The sequence below is a fragment of the Haemaphysalis longicornis genome, unplaced genomic scaffold, assembly GCF_048455015.1.
Source record: "Haemaphysalis longicornis isolate Haplotype H1 unplaced genomic scaffold, Haemaphysalis longicornis Haplotype H1 scaffold_8, whole genome shotgun sequence".
NCBI classification, from domain to species: Eukaryota; Metazoa; Arthropoda; class Arachnida; order Ixodida; family Ixodidae; genus Haemaphysalis; species Haemaphysalis longicornis.
In genome coordinates, this window is record NW_027526445.1 from 8,923,931 (window position 1) to 8,932,145 (window position 8,215).

Sequence of the window (8,215 nt, forward strand, 5' to 3'; positions counted from 1 at the left end):
TAACCTGATTGCAGCCACATTCCACCCAAGACGAAGGTAACATACCCTCTGGGATGATGAATATTTAAAATGCCTTACGAGTAAGTGCTCAGCACATGAAATTGTGGCATTAAAACAGAAGATCCGTCTGCGGCATCCTTCACTTGGGGCACCGCTTGATCACAAACTTCGAGAAGCTGAAAAATGCTCCATGCGCCGCTCCAGCCAGCAGAACAAAATGATCACAGACTTCGAGAAGCTGAAAAATGCTCCATGCGCCGCTCCAGCCAGCAGAAACAATGGAGGACGCAAGTTGGTAGGTGGACCGTTGGCATCCTGCGATTGTGAAGATTTTTATTTAGTAGATGCTCTTCTTTTTGTACCATTGTTCATTTTTCCTTTAACAAGCAGCTGAACTCCTGCAGGTTCTACGAATCATACAAGCATAATAAAATGCAGCAATGCAGAACAATTGGCAGGTTACCTCAATTTTTCTTTTCTAGGAATGAAAACAATGTAGGTAATCTATACACAACTACAATCAAACCTTTCAATTTTTACCTATTTCACTCCTAACAAGCCCGCATACACGTTAGACATGTGAGAAAGCTGCTACATTTATGCCCACAAACTTAATCAGGCATCAGAAATCGGCAGGGAACGACGTGTTACCTTTAAATGGCACTTTTTTTGTTCAAAACACGTAAATGGGCGAGAAAGGCCCATAACTATGATTTCGTACCCTTATCTGGAATGGTTTTCAGGCAATGCTTACATCTCACTTCAGTACCTTCAGGTGGTGGAGATCTTTGAAAACTCATTGCGGGCAAGTGGGTTGTGTTTAAGCTCTCGTATCTTGCCAGCATATGCTGGATTCCAGCATTCCCAATTCAACGTGATGACTCGAATGTGGTGGATGCAAGAAAGAATAAGCACACGCCAAGGGCGTAGCCGGGGGGGGGGGGGGGGTCCAGGTGCTCCCCCCCCCCTTCTTCATAATGTTTTATGCCAAGGCTGGGGTGCGGTTTAGGCAGCCTGAAAAACCGCCTGAAGTTACCTGCAGTTTTAAGGACATTCTTGCTCACATAAAGCTGAAAACAAGGGCTATGTCAACGTCTGATCCCTGCGCCCGCTCCAGATGCTGTACCTGTCAATATATACAGCCCGGCTGCATTTCGCGCCGGATACACCGACAAGCACCGGGAACCTGCCGCGAGCCGATCAAAACAGCCCCACTGTTTCCTTGACCTCCCTCTTGGTTAGAATCAGCATTCTGTATTTGCTTAACCGGAATTTTACTGAAGCCATGTCTGTTTTGATTTAACAGATAGAAATATAATGAAATTTAAGAAACGTGCAACAAGCTCAACATTCAACAGCAGTGCAATAAGGTGTTCTGCTTAGCGCAAGTGTACTACTCACGTTACTAGCACAAAAAATAACAAAAGGCGATTACTTAAGGAGGAAGACGCACGTTTGCTAGCTTAACCGCCATAATATACGAATGCGCCGCATGTACAGTCCACTGCGATTCGATGGTTGTCGTGGGAAAGCTACTCTTTCAAACGAAGCAGAAAGAACACCAGCTTTAGCAAATATTCCATGCAAGTTTCGTTATCGTCGGCGTAATAAAGGGCAACCAAGTCCAAGTCTGTGCTTGATAACAACGAATGTACAGCTTGAAACCCAAAGGGTGGCAAGTCAGTCGTGCGGGCCATTGTTGTATCATGGAACAGCCAACAAGGGAGCGAAGAGTGCGAAATCTCGATTTTCATGGTTCCGAAACGAAACCGTGGGCTGGTGGCACGCTTGGCCGCTCGATGCTGGCGCGATAACCTTCAAATCGTGCTCGACTGTACTTCATAGCTGACAAGAAAACTTAATAGTCCATTTTCTAAAGGAAAATCTAAAACACGAGAATCTTGACAGCAAACATTCAGTGTTGGCCTCCACTTCCTCCCGACGAACTTCGGGGACCGCGCGCCACTCACGAGCGCACTCATGATCACGCTCACGAGCGCGGGTCCGCCTAACCACCTGCTCTGCGGACGAATGATTCGCCCGTGGTCTGCCCATAGACCAGCGAACGGGAATTTAGGTGATCCTAATTATCATCACCATCTAAGCTCCTTAAAGGAGCCATGAAGAGAAAACACAAGTTTGGTTCATTCAAAAGATTGTCTCGTTAGAATCATACTGACACCACTTTTAACGTAAACTTTGCTCAAATAAGCTACATAATTAGGAAAAACGGGAATGGTCATGCGACCCACCAGCTCATTTCCCGCAACAGAACCTATAATGTCACATGAGCTAAGCTCTGCGATTGGCGGAGGCTGGCAGAAGCAGACGCCAATTAGGTAGAGCTTACAAACTAGACGAATGAGCGATTTGCGCTTAAATTTAGGGCACATTCTTTACAAAGCAATAAGAATGATGGGACAAACAGTGGAAGTTACGAAAGCACATGTAAACATAGAAGTACTGATGCGTTCTGCTGTTCGTACTGCGCACAGCATGCTTGGTTTAGCTGTGCACAGCACTGCGGGGCTTGGGGTTGTCTCAGACGACACTGGCCGATTGACGCAAGCAACGGTGTCTTACGTGACCCCATTTGTCGAGCGAGCACTGTTTCAGGGAACGAATATTTTCTCCCAGAACAAAAACAAGCCAGATTTAAATGCGGGCAAAAACAAACCAAACGCTTGCCACGGTATGGTGGCGCCATCTAGGTTACAGAACGTAAAAAAAACGCGGGAACAAACCAACACCGCTGTACAGGGTGGAGACAACCTTTGAACGGTCCCGTGCCGCCGCAATTGGGCCAACAGGCTCAACGCGTTATTCTTTTCGTTTCCCACGAGACCTAGCAACGCGAAACAGACAATATGATTCAAACTTCTTCAGTAAACCGCGTTGCGGCGATAATTTTAGCGCGGTTTTGACACAATGACTTGCTTCGGCGGCGAGCGAGCAACCGAAAATGGCGGCGCCAGCGTATACGTGTCTCTGCCCTGTACGGCGGATGCGTGAATGAAGGTACTCTAGGCTGCAGAGCGGTCGGTTCCTGTGATGTCATTTGGGACCACGAAAACGCACGATTGAGCGGGAAAATCAAAATGTTAACCTAAATTGTTTAATTTCTCAGTGAATAAAGCACCGTTTGTATCCAGACAAGCGCTGGGGGCACTATAAAACACGAAATCTTTCGAATAAAACCAACTTGCATTTTCTCTTCATGGCTCCTTTAAGGTGGGCTTTACAGTTAGCGTTGAGCATACACAAATCGCATGTTAAAGTCAGTTATTTCAAGCATCGTTTGCAAAACAACGCGCAAGACGCCTTGCCTACATATTTCCCCGTCCCATCTTTTGGTCGACCACAGCTACCCCCCCCCGAAAAAAAATTCCTTGCGCCTGGCAAACGCCCAATCAGGAGTACGTTCAGCATGCACGTCGGTTGTTTAAAAAAAAGGGTGTAATGTATTGCTCAGAAGACTCAATGCTTGCACGCATCTTGGAGCAGCAACGGCCTTGGCAGATGTGTTTGAGTGGTTTTCCTCTCTCATAACATCCACAGTGCTTTCAGGAAAAGCCCCAGGCCTAACAATTAGCATGTTCCAGTTAAGAATAATGCTGCGGATACTTTACATTTTTCAAATCTTTTTCTTTGTGGAAGGATGTTTGTTTATTGGCGGTACAGCACTAGCGTGCGTAAATCGCAGCCTTCAGAACCCCAATCAGGCATATTTAAATGGTACAGGCAGTTACATAACTATTTGAAAAAGTGGACTGCAAGGACTGTCAATTCACATGATAAACATCCAAAAAATAGCTGAAAACAGAACTGGTAAGGCTTTATCGAAGACTTAACTACAAAGGTAATAACATTTTTGTGTCACCACCTAAGAAATATGGCTTCACCGTAAACATGACTAACACCAGGAAGTTCGTATACATGGTGATTAACTGCTACGCCCACATTATGATTTTGGGTGAAACTGAGTTTTCCGAAATTAACAATGAAGGTTGCCATTGAGCGCCTACATGTTAGGTTATGCATGAAACACCAATAATTGTTACGGGGGAGAGAACTTGTACATACAAGTGATCGAACAATATTCAAGTATGATAGCCCACTGTGCTACCAAAACTGTGTTTGAAAACTTACGTTCTGGCGGCCAAACACTGTTGACAAAGCTTGTGGCTCTTGTCCGGTTGAATGGAGGGACGTGATGCGCTCAGACCGTCCAGAGGTCTAAAACGGGATGACACATGATTACCACACATGCAAGAATGGAAATGATTAGGTGCACGAATGTTACGTCTCGGGCAACACAACATTCAGCCAAAATCACTGCCCGCGTACCGCGGCACCGTACACATGGTGAGGTGGCTCGCCGCAAACGCAACGAAGCTTGCGAGGCGCGCACATTCGCTCGCAAACGATTCTCTCTCGCAATTCCCAACACGGCACAAACGACTGCGGTGATCAACGAAGCCGAAAACGCTGCGCAGCACAGTTTAGAGGAGTAGCCGCCCGTGTTCTGATAAACTACGCGTAAGACGTGGTTCGCAGTGGTGAACTCTGAAGCTGTTCAATATAGTGCTGCGGAATGGGAAACGTTACTGAGTTACTGAGCGACACGGCGTTACTGAGCGCCAGTGCGTTTAGCGCTCAATGCAAGCACCACAATCTTTCGCACATCGCCTTTCTAGAGACGAGCCCTCTAGGTTCAACCTCGCCAGTTCAGTTAAACAATTCACACACGCGTGCTCCTGTTAACGAATCCTTAAAGCGGCGATGACAGCTACAAACGACATGCAGTGACAAGAAAGGCGGCAAATGTGACGAGACAGCTTACCGAGAGGAGCCGACGCAGAAGAGCGAGCGACGTTCAGAGGCAAGCGCCAACGAAATTAGCCGTCTTCAGGTGGCAAAGTTGTTCTCAAATACTCCATCGCGAAGTCGAACACGACAGACACAACCGAAGACGACGAGGTGCTTAATTAATCATAATAACTGCGCTTGTTTAACCGCACACCCCATGCGCACACCACTGTAAACACGTAATACGGGTCACGGGGTATCTGTTCCGGAATCCGGCCACGCCGCCGCGCGCCGTACTCAGGGAATCGGCCGTTGGCAGGGAGTTGCGTAAACAAATTAAAACGACAACAATAAATAATTGCCTCTTTTACTGAATATAACATAATCTTTAGGTTTATTATTTATTGTGTGTATTATAATAAAGAAGCTTAGATATTTAAAGTTTACAAACACAAAACGCGAACTGAAGCTTTTGGCGCTCGATTTGAACGTTAAAAAAAGCAGCAGATAGTTAGATAACACTGCGCAATGAAGTTTGGCAGTGTTCTAGTGTAAGTAATCGTATTATTATTTGGCGTCTGTTTATTTAGCGCCCGATTTCATGCCCCTACCTCCCCAACTTTTGTTTTCTTTTGATATCTGCCTTGTTCTCCAACGTTGTTTCTGCAGGAGAAACTATGTGGTCTGTTTATTGCATTTGTACACAATATTTACGGTCGCTAACAATAAGAATGGAATAAAATTGTGATTGCTAGTACGTTATAACTCCACTGAGTGACGAGAATGACTGTTGTCAGAGAGGGCTATGATTGTGCTGGTGGGGCAGGAGAGGAACAGGGAACGACGGAATGATGATACAGATGTCACAGTTCAAGGCTGTGCTGTGCTCCGTGCAAGGCTGTAGAAAACAAAAAGTGGGAGGGGGAGTGTTATTCTGTCGAAGTCGTAACAAGCAAGGGCTGATATTTTTTCCTGTTTCAACGTCGGTGCTGCCGATGCTTTTTATTGAATTTGGCAGCTTTTTTTTTTCTTTTGAACATTTTTGACGAGGTTGGGAGGATGGTGCAATGGGATGTCTTTTTGAAATTATATTGCATGCATGGCCTCAATCAATGAAAAGCTGAACACCTTTCCCACACCCTTTCAACACCCTTCCTAAAAACAGGGTGTTGAGGTTGGTCAACACCCTTTTTTTCACGCAAAAAGGGTGGAGAGCTACGAAAAAGGGTGTGGAGATTCAAGAAAAAGGGTGTGAGGGCCTCCCAACACCCTTTTTTCAATTATTTTACACCTTTTTTGGCCAAAAGGGCGTAAAAAAGTTTAGTGTGTAGGGGGACTAGTCATTTGCAGGGGGAGAGCGCCGAAGCACGAAACACCTGAGCCGTACAGTGCACTTCCAAAATCCTGCAACGTGGCTGATGGGAACTGCCAAGCACTCTTGTATCATTTTCTGATGGCACGTGCTATTACACTGTACCTATATTCAAGGCTTGAAAAGATTTTGTTTTCTTAAAACTACAAGGAGCCAAGTGGGGAATAAAGGCTACAGAAGCCAGACAGCGGCCCGAGTCTCCTTTGGTAGAGTACAATGAATAAGCAAATTGGCAGGGTGGAAAATCTAATGATTGACTAATGAAAATGTAAACAAATATGTGCAGAATTAGACAATAAAGACCATAAAACTAATGTGCAGCAGAGTATATAAAGCACCCGCATCGCAACCCTCTCATTGGAACCAGCGATCTAGTGGAGGCTTTCACTGCAGAAGAGGTCACCTCCAAGAATTGGTTAGGTCGGCGACCGAAATGTGGTCCGTGGCGCTTCCGTCCGCGCGGAGAAGCCGACGTGCGCTTGATTTACCTTGACCTCACGACACGCTTGCCTGGAGGTCAGACGGACGCTACCAGGCGTTTCCTGGGTTTGTACATGCCATAATAACCTGCTTTTAAAACTACGATCACTTGTCGCTGGCATAGATCATTTATATATGCGCGCCGAAATTCGTATGTAAGTACCCGAGGAAGCACGTATATTAGTTAAACAGGCTGGAGTTGGAAGAACAGTATATTTAGTCGAAGTGCGCTCCAAGAGGATAGATTTCACGTACGGTTAGGTACTATATACAGCTATAGGTACTATACAGCTATACTGTACAGCTATAGCTCTATATAGAGCTATATACAGCTATAGGTACTATATACAGCTATACTATATACTATATACAGCCGCATATATATATAGCTCGTAAAAGCCCGTATTTTACGACTGGATACGCTGGGGCGGCATGTGGTTAGAGTTTTCGTTAAAACTAATTGGTTCGCAGATAATCCAGACAGCGCACATAATTCAGTTTGCGGGATTATGCACTTTTTGCGGATTTCCGATTCTTCTGTGTGCCAGTCAAAGGACATATTGAATAGCAATCGTCCTAACAGGCGTCTGCCATGGGACGCACGCTCCATCGCGGTCACCACGGCCTTCTTCGCCGGTATCTTCGTGGCCATCATCGCCGTAATCACGCTGCTTGGAGCGGTGGGCGGAAAGATCGGTGAGTAACACAAAAGCCGTCGCAAGAAAAATACCGTCGTTGCACGTTATGAGCCAGATATATGCGCGAGAGATTAGCGTGATTAGCGTGATTCTTTGTGTGGGTTTAGCAAAGTCATTATTACGTTGAACGTGTTGTGCAGATACAAAAATGAAGTCCTGTTTCTCAAGGGAGAGATTGTTGAACTTGGAAGCTTTTTCTCATGCAACCTGAGTAAAGTCTGAGCTGAGTAAATTACATAATGTTTGGTCCGAGTTGGGACGTTGCAATGGGATAGACGCCGGCTTCATAACGCGAGGACTGTTTGATTTCAACCACGGGAGGCGGTTTTTTCCTTAAAACGCTTAATGCGGTTTCGCTTATCATCATTCTCGTTTTGCAAATCTAAGCGTCTAGTACTGGTTTTCCTGGAGTAAGTTCTGCTCAGACGAACCACCCATTAGTGAGGTATAGAAAGCTTTCCTTTTGTTGGCAAAGAACCACACAGCACGCAGTTTGTGGCAAGTTTTATCAACCTCTTTGGCCCATATTCTCCGCTTCTAGGTCACAATTAGAAATTAAACGGGAATAGCGACGCAAAAAATACACCATAATCCAGTGAAAGAAAGCTGTCAGTTAAACTACGTCAAAACACGCTAAATGTTTATGTCTTACCAAAGTTACGCATGGCGTTCAGCCGCGCGAATTGGTAGCGTAAACATGACGGTCAGTGACTAAACGGGTGGATGACTAAACATGACTAAACGGGTGGATGAGTGGGAGAGAGGTGCCAACCTTCACTCATCAAGCGGCAACCAAGATTCCGTGGGTCCTCGTTGTGTCCTCCGCCAGCTTGATGACTTGTTCTTTTAGTGGAGC

At 45.7% G+C, this 8,215-nt stretch overlaps 1 long non-coding RNA gene across 1 annotated transcript; it reads right to left on the bottom strand.

The window, feature by feature from the left end:
- Window positions 1–274: 274 nt before the first annotated feature.
- LOC144148981 (uncharacterized) lies at window positions 275–5,212 on the bottom strand. The gene is made up of 3 exons (XR_013318133.1): window positions 4,844–5,212; window positions 4,150–4,236; window positions 275–315 (listed from the first exon to the last, which is right to left on the bottom strand). It is a non-coding gene; the product is annotated as an uncharacterized LOC144148981 (long non-coding RNA).
- Window positions 5,213–8,215: the final 3,003 nt, after the last annotated feature.